Source organism: Macaca mulatta, chromosome 19 (assembly GCF_049350105.2).
Source record: "Macaca mulatta isolate MMU2019108-1 chromosome 19, T2T-MMU8v2.0, whole genome shotgun sequence".
NCBI lineage: Eukaryota > Metazoa > Chordata > Mammalia > Primates > Cercopithecidae > Macaca > Macaca mulatta.
Genome location: NC_133424.1, coordinates 25,755,903 through 25,776,845, shown reverse-complemented (window position 1 = coordinate 25,776,845; position 20,943 = coordinate 25,755,903). Strand labels below are relative to the sequence as shown.

General features: G+C 38.1%; 1 pseudogene; it reads left to right on the top strand.

The window, feature by feature from the left end:
• The window catches only part of LOC144337083 (uncharacterized), a 101,453-nt pseudogene extending 84,814 nt beyond the window's left edge, over nucleotides 1-16,639 (top strand).
• The last annotated feature ends 4,304 nt before the right edge of the window (nucleotides 16,640-20,943 follow it).

Here is a 20,943-nt window from a genome sequence, read left to right as displayed (position 1 = left end):
GAGGGTCCTGAATATTAGAAGGAAAACTAACAAACAGGAAGGACACCCACATCAGAACCCCATCAGTACGTCACCATCACCAAAGACAGGAGGCAGATAAAACCACAAAGATGGGGAAACAGCTGGTCAGAAAAGCTGGAAATTCAAAAAATCAGAGTGCATCTCCCCCTCCAAAGGAAGGCAGCTCATTGCCAGCAATGGATCAAAGCTGGAAAGAGAATGACTTTGACGAATTGAGAGAAGAAGGCTTCAGTCCATCAAACTTCTCAGAGCTAAAGGAGGAATTACGTAACAGAAAAAAAAACTAAAAATCTTGAAAAAAGAATGGAAGAATGGATAGCAAGAATAATCAATGCAGAGAAGGCCGTAAACAAACTGACAGAGATAAAAACCATGACACGAGAAATACGTGACAAATGCTCAAGTATCAGTAACTGAATTGATCAACTGGAAGAAAGAGTATCAGCGATTGAGGATCAAATGAATGAAATGAAGCCACAAGAGAAGTCTAAAGAAAAAAGAGGAAAACAAAATGAACAAAGCCCTCAAGAAGTATGGGATTATGTGAAACGACCAAACATACATCTGATTGGGGTGTCTGAAAGTGAGGGGGAAAATGGAACCAAGTTGGAAAACACTCTTCAGGATATCATCCAGGAGAACTTCCCCACCCTAGTAAGGGAGGCCAACATTCAAATTCAGGAAATACAGAGAATGCCACAAAAATACTCCTTGAGAAGAGCAACTCCAACACACATAATTGTCAGATTCACCAAAGTTGAAATGAAGGAAAGAATGTTAAGGGCAGCCAGAGACAAAGGTTGAGTTACCCACAACGGGAAGCCCATCAGACTAACAGCAGATCTCTTGGCAGAAACTCTACAAACCAGAAGAGAGTGGGAGCCAATATTCAACATTCTTAAAGAAAAGAATTTTCAACGCAGAATTTCATATCCAGCCAAACTAAGTTTCATAAGTGAAGGAGAAATAAAATCCTTTACAGACAAGCAAATGCTTAGAGATTTTGTCAACATGAGGCCTGCCCTACAAGAGACCCTGAAGGAAGTACTAAAAATGGAAAGGAACAAACAGTACCAGCCATTGCAAAGCCATGCCAAAATGTAAAGACCATCGATGTTAGGAAGAAACCGCATCAAATAACGAGCAAAATAACCAGCTAATATCATAATGACAGGATCAAGTTCAAATATAACAATATTAACATTAAATGTGAAGTGACTAAAGGGCCCATTTAAAAGACACAGACTGGCAAATTGGATTAAGAGTCAAGACCCATCAGTGTGCTGTATTCAGGAAACCCTTCTCACATGCAGAGACACATATAGGCTCAAAATAAAAGGATGGAGGAAGATCTACCAAGTAAATGGAGAACAAACAAAGAAGCAGGGGTTGCAATCCTAGTCTCTGATAAAGTAGACTTTAAACCATCAAAGATCAAAAGAGACAAAGAAGGCCATTACATAATGGTAAAGGAATAGATTCAACAGGAAGAGTTAACTATCCCAAATATATATGCACCCAATACAGGAGCACCCAGATTCATAAAGCAAGTCCTTAGAGACTTACAAAGAGACTTAGACTCCCATACAATAATAATGGGAGACTTCAACACCCGACTGTCACCATTAGATAGATCAATGAGATAGAAAGTTAACAAGGATATACATGAAATGAATTCAACTCTGCACCAAGTAAAGCACTCCTCAGCAAACGTACAAGAACAGAAATTATAACAAACTGTCTCTCAGACCACAGTGCAATCAAACTGGGACACAGGACTATGAAACTCAATAAAAACCGCTCAACTACATGGAAACTGAAAAACCTGCTCCTGAATGACTACTGGGTACATAACGAAATGAAGGCAGAAATAAAGATGTTCTTTGAAACCAGTGAGAACAAAGATATAACATACCAGAATCTCTGGGACACATTTAAAGCAGAGTGTAGAGGGAAATTTATAACATTAAATGCCTACAAGAGAAAGCTGGAAAGATCTAAAATTGACACCCTAACATCACAATTAAAAGAATTAGAGAAGCAAGAGCAAACACATTCAAAAGTTAGCAGAAGGCAAGAAACAACTAAGATCAGAGCAGAACTGAAGGAGATAGAGACACAAAAAACCCTCCAAGAAATCAATGAATCCAAGACTTGGTTTCTTGGAAAGATCAACAAAATTGATAGACCGCTAGCAAGACTAATAAAGAAGAAAAGAGAGAAAAATCAAATAGACGCCATATTAAATGAAAAAGGGGATATCACCACAGACCTCACAGAAATACAAACTACCATCAGAGAATACTATAAACACCTCTATGCAAATAAACTAGAAAATCTAAAAGAAATGGATAATTTCCTGGACACTTACACTATCCCAAGACTAAACCAGGAAGAAGTTGAATCCCTGAATAGACTAATAGCAGGCTCTGAAATTGAGGCAATGATTAATAGCCTACCAACCAAAAAAAGTCCAGGACCAGATGGATTCACAGCAGAATACTACCAGAGGTACAAGGAGGAGTTGGTACCATCCTCCCTAACCCATTTTATGAGGCCAACATCATCCTGTAGCAAAGCCTGGCAGAGACACAACAAACAAAGAGAATTTTAGACCAATATCCCTGATGAACATCGATGCAAAAATCCTCAATAAAATACTGGAAAACCGAATCCAGCAGCACATCAAAAAGCTTATCCACCATGATCAAGTGGGCTTCATCCCTGGGATGCAAGACTGGTTAAAGATAGACAAATCAGTAAACATAATTCAGCACATAAACAGAATCAAACACAAAACCACATGATTATCTCAATAGATGCAGAAAAGGCCTTTGACAAAATTCAACAGCTCTTCTTACTAAAAACTCTCAATAAACTAGGTATTGAGAAATGTATCTCAAAATAATAAGAGCTATTTATGACAAACCCACACCCAATATCATACTGAATGGGCAAAAACTGGAAAAATTCCCTTTGAAAACTGGCACAAGACAGGGATGCCCTCTCTCACCACTCCTACTCAACATAGTGTTGGAAGTTCTGGCTAGAGCAATCAGGCAAGAGAAAGAAATCAATGGTATTCAGTTAGGAAAAAAAGAAGTCAAATTGTCCTTGTTTGCAGATGACATGATTGTACATTTAGAAAACCCCATCATCTCAGCCCCAAATCTCCTTAAGCTGATAAGCAACTTCAGCAACTCTTAGGATACAAAATCAATGTGCAAAAATCACATTCTTATACACCAGTAACAGACAAACAGAGAGCCACACCATGAATTAACTTACATTCACAATAGCTTCAAAGATAATAAAATACCTAGGAATCCAATTTACAAGGGAAGTAATGGACCTGTTCAAGGAGAACTACAAACCATTGCTCAGTGAAATAAAAGAGGACACAAACAAATGGAAGAACATACCATGCTCATGTATGAGAAGAATAAATATCGTGAAAATGGCCATACTGTCCAAGGTAATCTATAGATTCATTGTCATCCCCATTAAGCTACCAATATGTTTCTTCACAGAATTGGAAAAAACTGCTTCAAAGTTCATATAGAACCAAAAAAGACCCCGCATTGCCAAGACAATCCTAAGTCAAAAGAACAAAGCTGGAGGCATCACACTACCTGACTTCAAACTATACTACAAGTCTATAGTAACCAAAAGAGCATGGTACTGGTACCAAAGCAGAGATATAGACCAATGGAACAGAGCAGAGTCCTCAGAAATAATACTACACATTGATAGCCATCTGAACTTTGACAAACTTGACAAAAACAAGAAATGGGGAAAGGATTCCCTATTTAATAAATGGTGCTGGGAAAATTGGCTAGCCATAAGTCGAAAGCTGAAACTGGATCCTTTCCTTACTCCTTATACCAAAATTAATTCAAGATGGATTAGAGACTTAAATGTTAGGCCTAATACCATAAAAACCGTAGAAGAAAACCTAGGTAATACCATTCAGGCCATAGGCATGAGCAAGGACTTCATGTCTAAAACACCAAAAGCAATGGCAACAAAAGCCAAAACTGACAAATGGGATCTAATTAAACTAAAGAACTTCTGCACAGCAAAAGAAATGACCATCAGAGTGAACAGGCAACCTATGGAATGGGAGAAAATTTTTGCAATCTACTCATCTGAGAAAGGGCTAATATCCAGAACCTACAAAGAACTCAAACAAATTTACAAGAAAGAAACAAACAACCCCATCAAAAAGTGGGCAAAGGATAAGAGCAGATTTTCTCAAAAGAAGACGTGCATACAGCCAACAGACACATGAAAAAATGCTCATCGTCACTGGCCATCAGAGAAATGCAAATCAAAACCACAATGAGATACTATATCACACCAGTTAGAATGGCAATCATTAAAAAGTCAGGAAACAACAGGTGCTGGAGAGGATGTGGAGCAATAGGAAAACTTTTACACTGTTGGTGGGATTGTTAACTAGTTCAACTGTTTTGGAAAACAGTGTGGCGATTTATCAAGAATCTAGAACTAGAAATACCATTCGACCCAGCCATCCCATTACTGGGTATATACCCAAAGGATTATAAATCATGCTGCTATAAAGACACATGCACACATATGTTCATTTCAGCACTATTCACAATAGCAAAAACTTGGAATCAACCCAAATGCCCATCAGTTACCGATTGGTTTAAGAAAATGTGGCACGTATACATCATGGAATACTATGCAGCCATAAAAAAAGGATGAGTTTGTGTCCTTTGTAGGGACATGGATGCAGCTGGAAACCATCATTCTCAGCAAACTATCACAAGAATAGAAAACCAAACAAACACTTCATGTTCTCATTCATGGGTTGGAACTGAGCAATGAGATCACTTAGACCTTGGTAGGGGAACATCACACACCAGGGCCTATTATGGGGAAGTGTGAGGGGGAGGGATTGTATTGGGAGTTATACCTGATGTAAATCACGAGTTGATGAGTGCTGATGAGTTGATGGGTGCAGCACACCAACATGGCACATGTATACATATGTAACATACCCGCACGTTGTGCACATGTATCCTAGAACTTAAAGTATTATAATAATAATATATATGTATATATAAGATATATAAGTATCTTATATAAGTGAGATAAGTGAATAAGAAAATTTACTTACCAGAATTTCTTGGGAACAATTTGAAGGAACTGATTACTTTATGAAAGAGATCTTTTTTAAATCCCAAGACTTTTGATGCACACTATCACATTCTCCTTCCAAAACAATGTACCAATTTATACCAAAAGTTTCTTTATAAAAAGTTATTAACCATAAAAAAGGAGAAGAATGGTGTAACTCTGTGAGATGAAATAACACAACCCAAAGCAGTTTCTCAGAAAGCTTCTTTCTAGTTTTTATTTGAGTATATTTCCTTTTTCACGATAGGCCTCAAAGTGCTCCCAAATGTCCCTTTGAAGATTCCAAGAAAACAATGTTAGCAAATTGCTCCATGAGAAGAAAGGTGTGACTTTGTGAGATGAATTCACACATCACTAAGAACTTCTCAGAAAGCTTCTTTCTAGTTTTTATCTGAGGATATTTCCTTTGTCACTGTAGGCTTCAATGCGATCCAAAATATCCCTTCTCACATTCCCCAAAAACAGTCCTACCAAACTGATCCTTGAAAACAATTGTGTAACTGTGTGAGATGAATCAACACATCACAAAGTTGTTTCTCAGAAAGATTCTTTCTAGTTTTTATATGAGTTAATTTCCTTTGTCACCGTAAGCTTCCATGCACTCCAAAATATCCCAGTGTGGATTCCAAGAGAACAGTGTTAGCAAACTGATAAAGGAAAAGAACAGTGCAACTGTGAGATAATTTGACACTTCACAAAGCAGCTTCTCAGAAAGCTTCTTTTACTTTTTTATCTGAGGCTATTTCCTTTGTCACCATAGGCTTCAATGTGCTCCCAAATATCCTATTGCAGATTCCACGATAACAGTGTTAACAGACTGCTCAATGAAAAGAACAGTGTACTTCTATGAGATGAATTCTCATCACATAACAGTTTCTCAGAAAGCTTATTTCCAGTTTTTATCTGAGGTTATTTCCTTTTCACTATAGTCCTCAAAGTGCTCCCAAATATCCCTTTGCAGATTCCAAGCAAGCAGTATTTGCAAACTGCTCCATGAAAAGAAAGGTGTAACTTGGTGAGGTGAATTAACACATCACAAAGCAGTTTCTCGGAAAGCTTCTTTCTGGTTTTTGTCTGAGGATATTTCCATTGTCATCATAAGCGTCAATGTGCTCCTAAATATACCATTACAGATTCCAAGATAACACTGTTAGCAAACTGCTCAATGAGAAGAATAGTGTAACTTTTTCAGATAAATTGACACATCAAAAAGCAGTTTCTGAGAAAGTTCTTTTTGGTTTTTATCTGAGGATACTTCGTCACCATAGGCTTCACTGCGTTCCCAAATATCCTATTGCAGATTCCCCGAAAACTGTGCTAGCAGATAGGCCAATGAAAAGAGGGGTGTAACTCTGTGACGTGAATTCACATCACATAGCAGTTTCTCAGAAAGCATCTTTTCAGTATTTTTCTGAGAACATTTCTTTTTTCACTATAATCCTCAATGTGCTCCCAAATATCCCATTGTAGATTCCACGAAAACATGGTTTGCAAACTGCTCCATGAAAAGAAACGTGTAACTATGTGAAATGAATTCACACATCAAAAAGCAGTTTCCCAGATAGCGTCTTTCTAGGTTTTATCTGAGGATATTTCCTTTGTCAGCATAGGCTTCAATGCAATCCAAATTTTCCTTCTCCGATTCCCAAACGACTGTGTTAAGAAACTGCCACATGAAAGGAAATTGTAACTCTGTGAGATGAATTCACAAATCAGAAAGCAGTTTCCCAAAAAGCTTCTTTCTAGTTTTTTCTGAGGATATTTCTTTTGTCACCATAAGCTTCAATGTGTTCTGAAATGTCCCATTGCAGATTCCAAAAAAGCAGTGTTAGCAAACTTCTCAATGAAAAAACAGTATGACACTGTGATATAAATTGACACATCACAAAGCAGTTTCTTGGAGAGCATTTTTTCGGTTTTGGTCTGAGGATATTTCCTTTGTCACCATAGACTTCAATATGCTCCCAAATATCCTATTCCAAATTCCATGAAAACAATGTTAGGAGACTGCTCAATGAAAAGAATGGTGTAACTCTGTGAGATGAAATGATACATCACAACGTAGTTTCTAAGAAAGGTTCTTTCTAGTTTTTATCTAAGGATATTTCCTTTGTCACCATAAACTTCACTGCACTCCAAAATATCCCATTGCAGATTCCAAGAAAACAGTTAGCAAAATGTTTTCCATGATAAGAACAGTGAAACTCTGTGAGTTGAATTCACATATCACAAAGCAGTTACTCAGAAAACTTCTTTGTAGTTTTGATCTGAGGATATTTCCTTTTTCATCATAGGTCTCAATGTGCTCCAAAATATCCCTTTGCAGATTCCACAAAAACAGTATTAGCAAACTGCTCCATGAAGACAAAGGTATAACTCTGTGAGATGAATTCACACATCACAAAGAGGATTCTCAGAAAGCATCTCTCTAGCTTTTATCTGAGGATATTTCCTCTGTCAGCATAGGGTTCAATGTGATCCAAAATATCCTTTCTCAGATTCCCCAAAAACAGTACTAACAAACTGCTCTTTGAAAAGAAATTTGCAGTGGCCAGGTGCGGTGGCTCATGCCTGTAATCCTAGCACTTTGGAAGGCTGAGGCGGGCGGATCACAAGGTCAGGAGATCAAGACCATCCTGGCGAACATGGTGAAACCCCGTCTCTACTAAAAATACCAAAAAATTAGCCAGATGTGGTGGTGGGCGCCTGTAGTCTCGGCTTCTAGGGAGGCTGAGGCAGGAGAATGGCATGAACCTGGGAGGCGGCGGAGCTTGCAGTGAGCCAAGATCACGCCACTGCACTCCAGCCTGGGAGACAGAGCGAGACTCCATCTCAAAAAAAAAAAAAAAAAAGAAAAGAAAAGAAATATGTAGCTCTGTGAGATGAATTCACAAATCGGAAAGCAGATTCTGAGAAACCTTCATTCTAGTTTTTCTCGGAGGATATTTCCTTTGTCACCATAAGCTTTAATGTGCTCCAAAATATCCCACTGCAGATTCCAAGAAAACAGTGTAAGGAAACTACTCAATGAAAAGAACAGTGTAACTCTGCAAGAAGAATTCACACATCACAAAGCAGTTTCTCAGAAGGCTTGTTTTTGGTTTTTATCTGAGGATATTTCCTTTGTCACCATAGGCTTCAATGCACTCCCAAATATCCTATATCAGATTCCATGAAAACAGTGTTAACAGACTGCTGAAAGAAAAGACCAGTGTAACTCTGTCAGATGAATCCACATTGTATAGAAATTTCTCAGAATGCTTCTTTCCAGTTTTTATCTGAGGATATTTCCTTTTTCACTATAGTCCTCAATGCACTCCCAAATATCCCTTTGCAGATCCACAAAAACAGTGTTTGTAAACTGCTCCATGAAAAGGAAGGTGTAACTCTGTGAGATGAATTAACACATCACAAAGCTGTTACTCAGAAAGCTTCTTTCCAATGTTTATATAAGGATATTTCCTTTGTGACAATAGGCTTAAATGCCATCCAAAATATCCCTTCTCAGATTCCCCAAAAACAGTGCTACCAAACTGCTCCATGAAAAGAATGGTATAACTCTATGAGATGAATTAACAAATCAGAAATAGTTTCTCAGAAAGCTTTCCAGTTTTTGCCTGAGGATATTTCCTTTCTCCCCGTAAGTCTAAATGCACTCAAGAATATCCCTTTGCAGATTCCATGAAAAGAGTGTTAGTAAATTGCTCCATGAAAATAAAGGTGTAAATTTGTGAAGTGAATTCAGACATCAAAAAGCAGTTTCTCAGAAAGCTTCTTTTTGGTTTCTGTCTGAATATATTTACTTTGTCACCCTAGGCTTCAATGCGCTCCCAAATATCCTATTGCAGATTCCCCAAAAATGGTGCCACCATACTGCTCCATGAGAAGAATGGTGTAACTCTGAGATATGAATTCACACATCACAAAGCTGTTTCTGAGTAAGCTTCTTACTAGTTTTAATCTGAGGATATTTAATTTTTCACTAGATTTCTCTATGCATTCCAGAATATCCCATTGAAGATTCCACAAAAAAAGTGTTATTAAATTTCTCAATGAAAAGAACAGTGTAACCTTGTGAGATGAATTCACACATCACAAAGCACTTTCACAGAAAGCTTCTGATTGGTTTTTATCTGAGGATATTTCCTTTGTCACCAGAGGCTTCAATGCGCTCCAAAATATCCTATTGCAGATTCCATGAAAACAGTGTTATCAAACTGCTCAATGAAAAGGACAGTGTAACTCTCTAAGATGAATTCACACATCACAAAGCAGTCTCTGAGAAATCTTCTTTCTAATTTTCATCTGAGGATATTTCCATTTTTACTATAGGTCTCAATGTGCTTCCAAATATCCCTTTGCAGATTACACAAAAACAGTGTTAGCAAACTGCTCAATGAAAAGAACAGTGTAACACTGTGAGTTGGATTCACACATCACAAAGCTCTTTCTCAGAAAGCTTCTTTCTAGTTTTTATCTGAGTATATTTAGTTTTTCACCATAGGCCTCAATGCACTCCCAAATATCCCCTTGCATTTTACACGAAAACAGTGTTAGCAAACCCATCCATCAAAAGAAAAGTTTAACTCAATGAGGTGAATTAACACATCACAAAGAACTTTCTCAGAAAACTTGTTTCTAATTTTTATCTGAGGATATTTCCCTTTTCACCATAGACCTCAATGGGCTCCAAAATATCCCTTTGCAAATTCCACAAAAACAGTGTTAGCAAACTATTCCATATAAAGGGATGTGAAACTCTGTGAGATGAATTCACACATCACATTGAAATTTCTCAGGTAGCTCCTTTCTAGTTTTTATCTGAGGATATTACCTTTGTCACCAAAGGCTTCAATGTGATCCAAAATGTCCCTTCTCAGATTCCACAAAAACAGTGTTAAAAAACTGCTCCATGAAAAGATTCGTATAAATCTGTGACAAGAATTAGCAAATCAGAAAGTGTTTCCTCAGAAAACTTCTTTCTAGTTTTTATATGGGGTTATTTCCTTTGTAACCTTAAACTTCAATGCGCTCTGAAATATCCCTTTGTCGATTCCACAAAAAGAGTGTTAGCAAACTCTTCAATGAAAAGAACAGTGTAACTCTGAGAGATGAGTTCATTCGTTACAAAGAACTTTCTCAGAAAGCTTCTTTCTAGTTGTTATCTGAGGATATTTCCTTTGTCACCATAGGTTTCAATGCACTCCCAAATATCCTACTGTGGATTCCACAAAACAGTGTTTTCATACTGCTCAATGAAAAGAGTAGTGCAACTCTGTGAGATGAGTTCACACATTACAAAGCACTTTGTCAGAAAGCTTCTTTCTAGTTGTTATCTGGGGATATTTCCTATTCACCATAGGCTTCAATACGATCCCAAATATCTCTTCTCAGATTCCAGAAAAACAGTGTTAACAAACTGATCTATTTAAAAAATCATGTAACTCTCTGAGATGAATTCACAAATCACAAAGAAGTTTCTCAGAAAGCTGCTTTCTAGTTTTTGTCTGAGGCTATTTCCTTTGTTACCATAAGCTTAAATGCGCTCCAAAATATAACATTGCGGATCCCACAAAAACGCTGTTAGCATACTGCTCAAGGAAAAGAACAGTGTAACTCTGGAAATGAATTCACACGTTGCAAAACAGTTTATGAGAAAGCTTCTCTCTACCTTTTATCTGAAGATATTTTCTTTGTCACCATGAGTTTCAATGCAATTCAAAATATCCTTTCTCCGATTCCCCAAAAACAGTGCTACCAATCTGCACATTGAAAACAGTGGTGTAAATCTGTGAGATAAACTCACACATCACAAAGGAATTTCACAGAAAGCTTCTATTTGAATGTTATCTGAGGATATTACCTTTGCCACCCTAGGCTTCAATGTGCTCCCAAATATCCTATTGCAGATTCCATGAAAACAGTGTCATCAAACTGCTCAATGAAAAGAATAGTACAACTCTGTAAGATGAATTCACACATCACAAAGCAATTTCTCAGAAAGATTCTTTCTAGGTTTTATCTAAGGATATTTCCTTTTTCACCTTAGGCCTCAAAGTGGTATGGAATATCCCATTGCAAATTTCATGAAAAGAGTGTTAGCGACGTCCTACACAAAAAGAAACGTGTAAATCTGTGAGATGTTTTAACAAATAACAAAGAACTTTCTCAGAATACTTCTTTCTATTTTTTATCTGAGGATGTTTGCTTTCTCACCATAGCCTTCAATGCAATCCCAAATATCCCTTTTCAGATTCCCCAAAAACAGAGCTATCAAACTGTTGCATGAAAAGAATCATGTAGCTCTGTGAGATGAATTAACACAACAGAAAGCGTTTCTTAGAAAGCTTCCTTCTAGTTTTTATGTGAGGGTAATTTCTTTCTCACGTTAAGCTTCAATGTGTTCCAAAATATCCCTTTGCAGATTCCACGGAAATGTGCTAGCAAAATGCTCAATGAAAAGAAAGGTGTAACTGTGTGAGTTGAATTTACACATCACAAAGAAATTTCTCACAAAGCTTCTTTCTAGTTTTTATTTTAGGATATTTCCTTTGTCATCATAGTCTTCAAAGTGATCCCAAATATGCCTTCTTAGATTCCCCAAAAACAGTGCTAACAAACTGGTCCATGAAAAGTATCGTGTGACTCTATGAGATGAATTAACACATCACAAAGCGATTTCTCAGAAAGCTTCTTTCAAGTTATTGTTTGAGGGTATTTCCTTTGTTCCCTTAAGCTTCAATGTACTCCAAAATATCCCATTGCAGATTGTAGAAGACAGTGTTAGCTAACTGCTCAATGAAAAGAACAATGTAACTCTGAGAAATGAATTCACACATCACAAAGCAGTTTCTCAGAAAGCTTCTTTCTTGTTTTTGTCTGAGGATATTTCCTTCATCACCATAATCTTCAATGCGTTCCAAAATATCCCATTGCAGATTCCAAGAAAACAGTGTTAGCAAACGGTTCAATGAATAGAATGGTGTAAGTCTGTGAGATGAATTCACACATAACAAAGCAGTTTCTCAGAATGCTGCTTTTTGGGTTTTATCAGAGGATATTTCCTTTCTCACCCTAGGTTTTAATGTGCTAAGAAATATCCTATTGCAGTGCCCACAAAAACAGTGTTATCAAACTGCTCAATGAAAAGAATGGTGTAACTCTGTGAGATGAGTTCACACATGACAAAGAACTTTCTCAGAAAGCTTCTTTCTAGTTTTTATCTGAGGATATTTCCTTTTCATGAAAGGATTCAATGTGATCCCAAATATCCCTTCTCAGATTCACCAAAAACAGTGCTACGTAAATGAACCATGAAAAGATTCATGTAACTCTGTTAAATGAATTAACACATCAGAAAGAAATTCCTCAAAAAGCTTCTTTCCAGTTTATATATGAGGATATTTCCTTTGTCACCATAAGATTCTAGGTGCTCCAATATATCCCATTGCAGATTCCAAGATAACAGTGTTAGCACACTGTTCAAAGAAAAGAACATTGTATCTCTGTGATATGAATTCACACACCATAAAGCAGTTACTCTAAAAGCTTTTTTCTAGTTTTTATAAGAGGATATTTCCTTTGTTACGGCAGGGTTCAATGCTATCCAAAATTTCCCTTATTACATACTCCAAAGACAGTGCTAACAAACTAGTCCATGAAAAGACTTATGTAACTCTGTGAGAAGAATTCTCAAACCAAAAATAGTTTCTCAGAAAGCTTCTTTCTAGTTTTTGTCTGAGGATATTTACTTTGTCACCATAAGCTCCAAGTTGATCCAAAATATCACTTTGCAGATTCCAAGAAATCAGTGTTAGCAAACTGCTCAGTAAAAAGAACAGTGTAACTCTGTGAGATGATTTCACACATCACAAAGCAGTTTCTCAGAAAGCATCTATCTAGTTTTTATCTGAGGATATTTCCTTTTTCACTATAGGCCTCAATGAGCTCCCAAATAACTCTTTGCAAATTCCATGAAAACAGTGTTATCAAACAGCTCAGTGAAAAGAAAGGTGCAACTCTGTGAGGTGAATTCACACATCACAAGCATTTCTCAGAAAGCTTTTTTCTAGTTTTTACCTGAGGCTATTTCGGTTGTCACCATAAGCTTCAATATCATTCAAAATATCCCTTCTCAGGTTCCCCCCAAACAGTGCTACCAAACTGCTCCATGAAAACAGCAGTGTAACTCTGTGAGATAAATTCACACATCACAAAGCTGTTTCTCAGAAAGTTTCTTTCTTTTTTTATCTGAGGATATTTCCTTTTTCACCATATTCTTCAATGTGCTCCCAAATATTCCAATGAAATTTAGACGAAAAAAGTGTTAGTAAACTTCTCAATGAAATGAATGATGTAACTCTGTGAGATGAATTCACACCTCACAAAGCAGTTTCTCAGAAAGCTTCTTTTTGGTTTTTGTCTGAGGATACTTCTGTTGTCACCATAGGCTTCAAAGCACTCCCAACTATTCCATTGTAGATTAAATGAAACCAGTGTTATCAGACTGCTCAATTAAAAGAACGGTGTAACTCCTTGAGATGAATTCACACATCACAAAACAGTTTCTCAGAAAGCTTCTTTCTAGTTTTTATCTAAGAATATTTTCTTTTTCACTATAGGCCTCAATGCACTCCCAAATATCCTTTTGCAGATTCCGCGACAACAATGTTAGCAAACTGCTCCATGAAAAGAAAGGTGTAACTCTGTGAGATGAAATCACACATCACAAAGAAGTTTCTCAGAAAGCTTCTTTCTGGTTTTTATCTGAGGATATTTCCTTTGTCACTGTAGGCTTCAATGGGATCCAAAATATCCCTTCTCAGATTTCCCCAAGACAGTGCTACCAAACTGTTCCATGAAAACCATCATGTAACTCTCTGAGATGACTTAACACATCACAGAGCTGTTACTCAGAGAGCTTCTTTCTAGTTTTTATGAGGATATTTACTTTGTCACCATACGCTTCAAAGTGCTCAGAAATATCCCATTGCAAATTCCAAGAAAACAATGTTAGCAAACTGCTCAATGGAAAGAACAGTCTAAATCCGTGAGATGAATTCACACATCACAAAGCAGTTTCTCAGAAAGCTTCTTTCTGGTTTTTATCTGAGAATATGTACTTTTCACCAGAGGCTTCAATGCACTCCCAAACATCCCTTTGCAGATTCCATGAAAAGAATGTTAAGAATCTGCTCCATGAACAGAATCATGTAACTCTATGAGATGAATTCAGAAATCACAAAGCAGTTTCTCAGAAAGCTTCTTTCTAGTTTTTATGAGGATATTTACTTTGTCACCATAAGCTTCAAAGTGCTCAGAAATATCAAATTACAGATTCCAAGAAAACAATTTTAGCAAACTGCTCAATGAAAAGAACAGTGTAAATCTGTGAGATGAATTCACACATCACAAAGCAGCTTCTCAGAAAGCTTCTTTCTAGTTTTTATCTGAGAATATGTAATTTTTCACCAGTTGCCTCAATGCGCTCCCAAACATCCCTTTGCAGATTCCACGAAAAGGGTGTTAAGAAACTGCTCCATGAAAAGAAAAGTGTAACTCTGTGAGATGAATTCACACACCAAAAAGAAGTTTTACGGAAGCTGTTTTCTAGTTTTTATCTGAAGATACTTCCTCTGTCAACTTAGGCTTCAATGAGATCCAAAATATCCCTACTCAGATTCCCCAAAAACAGTATTACCACACAGCTCCATGAACAGAATCATGTAACTATGAGATGAATTCAGAAATCACAAAGCAGTTTCTCAGAAAGTTTCTTTCTAGTTTTTGTCTGAGGATATTTCCTTTGTCACCATAAACTTCAAAAGGCTCTGAAATATCCCATAGAAGTTCCAAAGAAAACAGTGTTAGCAAACTGCTCAATGAAAAGAACTGTGTAACTCTGAGAGATGAATTCACACATGACAAAGTAGTTTCTCAGAAAGCATCTTTTTGGTTTTTATCTGAGAATATTTCCTTTGTCACCATAAGCTTCAATGTGCTCCCAAATATCCTATTGCAGATTCCATGAAAACAGTGTTATCAAACTGCTTAAAGAAAAGAACGATGTGACACTGTGAGATGAATTCACACATCTCAAATGAGTTTCTCAGAAAGCTTTTCCTAGTTTTTATCTGAGGATGTTTGCTTTTTCACCATAGGACTCAAGGTGCTCCCAACTATCCCTTTGCAGATTCCACAAAAAGTGTGTTAGTAAAATGCTCCATGAACAGAAAGGTGTGCCCCTGTGAGATGAATTCACACATCACAAAGAAGTTTCTCAGATAGCTTCTTTCTAGTTTTTATCTGAGGATATCTCCTTTGTCACCATAGGCTTCAATGCGATCCAAAATATCCTTTCTCAGATTCCCCTAAAACAGTGCTACCAAACTGCTCCAGGAAAAGAATTGTGTAACTCTGTGATATGAATTCACGCATTACAAATCAGTTTCTCAGAAGGTTTCCTTTTGGTTTTTATCTGAGGATATATTCATTGTCACCTTAAGCTTCACTGTGCTCCAAAGTATCCGATTGCAGATTCCAAGAAAACAGTTTTTGCAAACTGCTCAGTGAAAAGTACAGTGTAACTCTGTGAGATGATTTCACACATCACAACGCAGTTTCTCAGAAAACATCTTTTTGTCTTTATCTGGAAATATTTCCTTTGTCACCATAAGCTTCAATGCACTTCCAATTATCCTATTGCAGATTCCATGAAAGCTGTCTTATCAAACTACTCAATGATAACCATGGTGTAATTCTGTGAGATGAATTCACACATCGCAAACCATTTTCTCAGAAAGCTTCTTTTAATTTTTATCTAGGGATATTTCTTTTGTCACCATAGGCTTCAAAGTGATCCAAAATATCCTTTCACAGATTCCTGGAATACAGTGCTACCAAATTGATCAATGAGATGATTGGTATAACACTGAGAGATGAATTAACACATCACAAAGCAGTTTCTCAGAAAACTTCTTTTCCTTTCTTATGTGTGGATATTTCCTTTTTCACTATAGTTCTTAATGTACTCCCAAATATCACTTTGCAGATGCCATGAAAACAGTGTTAGCAAACTGCTCCAAGGAAAGAAAGGTGTAACTTTGTGAGATGAATTCTCACAACGCAAAGCAGTTTCTTAGAAAGCTTCTTTCTAGTTTTTATCTAAAGATATTTCCTCTTTCAGTATAGGACTCAATGCACTCTGGAATATAACATTACAGAGTCCATGAAAACAGTGTTAGGGAACTACTCCATGAAAAGAAAGGTGTAACTCTGTGAGATGAATTCACACATCACAACGAACTTTCTCATTAAGATTCTTTCTAGTTTTTAACTGACGATATTTCCTTTGTCACCATAGGCTTCAAAGCGATTCAAAACATGCATTTTCGGATTCCCCAAAAACAGTGCTACCAAACTGCTCCATGAAAACAGTGGTGTAAATCTCTGAGGTGAATCCACACATCACAAGGGTGTTTCTCAGAAACCTTCTTTATAGTTTTGATCTGAAGATATTTTCTTTATCACCATATTCCTCAATGCGCTCCCAAATATCCCACTGCAGAATAAACAAAAAAATTGTTCGTAAACTTCTCAACGAAAAGAACAGTGTAACTCTGTGAGATGAATTCACACATTACAAAGCAGTTTCCCAGAAAGCTTCTTATTGGTTTTATTCTGAGGATATTTCCTTTGTCTCCATAGGCTTCAAGGTGCTCCCAACTATCCTATTGCAGATTAAATGAAAACAGTGCTATCAGACTGCTCAATGAAAAGAAAGGTGTAACTCTCTGAGATGAATTCACACATTACAAAGCAGTTTCTCAGAAAGCTTCTTTCTAGTTTTTATCTGAGGAGATTTCCTTTTTCACCATAGGCCTCAATACACTCACAAATATCCCTTTGCAGATTCCACGAAAACTGTGTTAGCAAACTGCTCCATGAACAGAAAGGTGTCACTCTGTGAGGTGAAATCACACATCACAAAGAACTTTCTCAGAAAGCTTCTTTCTGGATTTTATCTGAGGATATTTCCATTGTCACCATAGGCTTCAAAATGATCCAAAATATCCCTTCTCAGATTCCCCAAAAACAGTGCTACTAAACCACTCCATGAAATGAATGGTGTAACTCTGTGAGATGAATTCACAAATCTCAAGGCAGTTTCTGAGAAAGCATATTTCTAGTTGTTATCTGAGGATATTTCCTTTTTCACCCTAGGCCTCAATGCACTCTCAAATATACACATGCATATTAGACGAAAACAGTGTTAGCAAACTCCTCAATGAAAAGAAAGGTGTGTGAGGGGCAGAGCAACATGGCCGAATAGGAACAGCTCCAGTCTCCAATTCCCAGTGTGAGCGACACAGAAGACCAGTGATTTCTTCATTTTCAACTGAGATACTGAGTTCATCTCACTAAGGAGTGCCGGACAATCGGTGCTGGTCAGCTGCTGCAGCCCGACCAGTGAGAGCTGAAGCAGGGTGAGGCAGCGCCTCACCTGGGAAGCGCAAGAGGGAAGGGAATCCCTTTTCCTAGCCAAGGAAACTGAGAAAAACAACACCTTGAAAATCAGGTAACTCCCACCCCAATACTGCACTTTAAGCAAACAGGCATACCAGGAGGTTATATCACACACCTGGCCGGGAGGGTCCCACGCCCACGGAGCCTCCCTCATTGCTAGCACAGCAGTCTGCAATCTAACCGCAGGGCAGCAGTGAGGCTGGGGGAGGGACGCCCGCCATTGCTGAGGCTTAAGCAGGTAAACAAAGCCGCTGGGAAGCTCGAACAGGGTGGAGCACACAGCAGCTCAAGGATACCTGCCTGTCCCTGTAGACTCCACCTCTGGGGACAGGGCACAGATAAACAACAACAAAGGCAGCAGAAACCACTGCAGACGCAAAAGACTCTGTTTGACAGCTTTGAAGAGAGCAGTGGATCTCCCAACACGAGGGTTGAGATCTAAGAAGGGACAGACTGCCTGTTCAAGTGGGTCCCTGACCCCTGAGTAGCCTAACTGGGAGACATCCCCCACTAGGGGCAGTCTGACAACTCACAGGGTGGAGTACACCCCTGAGAGGAAGCCTCCAAAGCAACAATCAGACAGGTACACTCGCTGTTCAGCAGTATTCTACTGCAGCCTCTGCTGCTGACACCCAGGCAAACAGGGTCTGGAGTGGACCTGAAACAATCTCCAACAGACCTACAGCTGAGGGTCCTGACTATTAGAAGGAAAACTATCAAACAGGAAGGACACCTACACCAAAACCCCATCAGTACGTCACCATCATCATCAAAGACCAGAGGCAGATAAAACCACAAAGATGGGAAAAAAGCAGGGCAGAAAAGCTGGAAATTCAAAAAATAAGAGTGCATCTCCCCCGGCAAAGGAGCGCAGCTCATCACCAGCAACGGATCAAAGCTTCACAGAGAATGACTTTCACGAGATGAGAGAAGGCTTCAGTCCATCAAATTTCTCAGAGCTAAAGGAGGGATTATGTACCCAGCGCAAAGAAACTAAAAATCTTGAAAAAAAAGTGGAAGCATTGATGGCTAGAGTAATTAATGCAGAGAAGGCAATAATGAAATGAAAGAGATGAAAACCATGACACGAGAAATATGTGACAAATGCACAAGCTTCAGTAACCGACTCGATCAACTGGAAGGAAGAGTATCAGCGATTGAGGATCAAATGAACGAAATGAAGGGAGAAGAGAAACCAAAAGAAAAAAGAAGAAAAAGAAATGAACAAAGCCTGCAAGAAGTATGGGATTATGTAAAAAGACCAAATCTACGTCTGATTGGGGTGCCTGAAAGTGAGGGGGAAAATGGAACCAAGTTGGAAAACACTCTTCAGGATATCATCCAGGAGAACTTCCCCAACCTAGTAGGGCAGGCCAAAATTCAAATCCAGGAAATACAGAGAATGCCACAAAGATACTCCTCGAGAAGAGCAACTCCAAGACACATAATTGCCAGATTCGCCAAAGTTGAAATGAAGGAAAAACTGTTAAGGGCAGCCAGAGAGATAGGTCGGGTTACCCACAACGGGAAGCCCATCAGACTAACAGCAGATGTCTCGGCAGAAACTCTAAAAAGCCAGAAGAGAGTGGGGGCAGAAAGTTAACAAGGATATCCAGGAATTGAACACAACTCTGCAGCAAGCAGACCTAATAGACATCTACAGAACTCTCCATGCCAAATCAACAGAATATACATTCTACTCAGCGTCAAATCACACTTATTACAAAATTGACCACATAATTGGAAGCAAAGCACTCCTCAGCAAATGTACAAGAACAGAAATTATAACAAACTGTGTCTCAGACCACATTGCAATCAAACTAGAACTCAGGACTAAGAAACTCAATCAAAACCGCTCAACTACATGGAAACTGAACAACCTGCTCCTGAATGACTACTGGGTACATAACGAAATGAAGGCAGAAATAGAGATGTTCTTTGAAACCAATGAGAACAAAGATACAACATACCAGAATCTCTGGGACACATTTAAAGCAGTGTGTAGAGGGAAATTTATAGCACTAAATGCCCACAAGAGGAAGCAGGAAAGATCTAAAATTGACACTCTAACATCACAATTAAAAGAACTAGAGAAGCAAGAGCAAACACATTCAAAAGCTAGCAGAAGGCAAGAAATAACTAAGATCAGAGCAGAACTGAAGGAGATAGAGACACAAAAAACCCTTCAAAAAATCAATGAATCCAGGAGTTGGTTTTTTGAAAAGATCAACAAAATTGACAGACCGCTAGCAAGACTAATAAAGAGGAAAAGAGAGAAGAATCAAATAGACGCAATAAAAAATGATAAAGGGGATATCACCACCGACCCCACAGAAATACAACCTACCATCAGAGAATACTATAAACACCTCTATGCAAATAAACTAGAAAATCTAGAAGAAATGGATAATTTCCTGGACACTTACACTCTTCCAAGACTAAACCAGGAAGAAGTTGAATCCCTGAATAGACCAATAGCAGGCTCTGAAATTGAGGCAATAATTAATAGCCTACCAACCAAAAAAGAGTCCAGGACCAGATGGATTCACAGCTGAATTCTACCAGACGTAAAAAGAGGAGCTGGTACCATTCCTTCTGAAACTATTCCAATCAATAGAAAAAGAGTGAATCCTCCCTAACTCATTTTATGAGGCCAATATCATCCTGATACCAAAGCCTGGAAGAGACACAACAAAAAAAGAGAATGTTAGACCAATATCCCTGATGAACATCGATGCAAAAATCCTCAATAAAATACTAGCAAACCGGATTCAGCAGCACATCAAAAAGCTTATCCACCATGATCAAGTGGGCTTCATCCCTGGGATGCAAGGCTGCTTCAACATTCGCAAATCAATAAACATAATCCAGCATATAAACAGAACCAAAGACAAGAACCACATGATTATCTCAATAGATGCAGAAAAGTCTTTTGACAAAATTCAACAGCCCTTCATGCTAAAAACGCTCAATAAATTCGGTATTGATGGAACACACCTCAAAATAATAAGAGCTATTTCTGACAAACCCACAGCCAATATCATACTGAATGGGCAAAAACTGGAAAAATTCCCTTTGAAAACTGGCACAAGACAGGGATGCCCTCTCTCACCACTCCTATTCAACATAGTGTTGGAAGTTCTGGCTAGGGCAATCAGGCAAGAGAAAGAAATCCAGGGTATTCAGTCAGGAAAAGAAGAAGTCAAATTGTCCCTGTTTGCAGATGACATG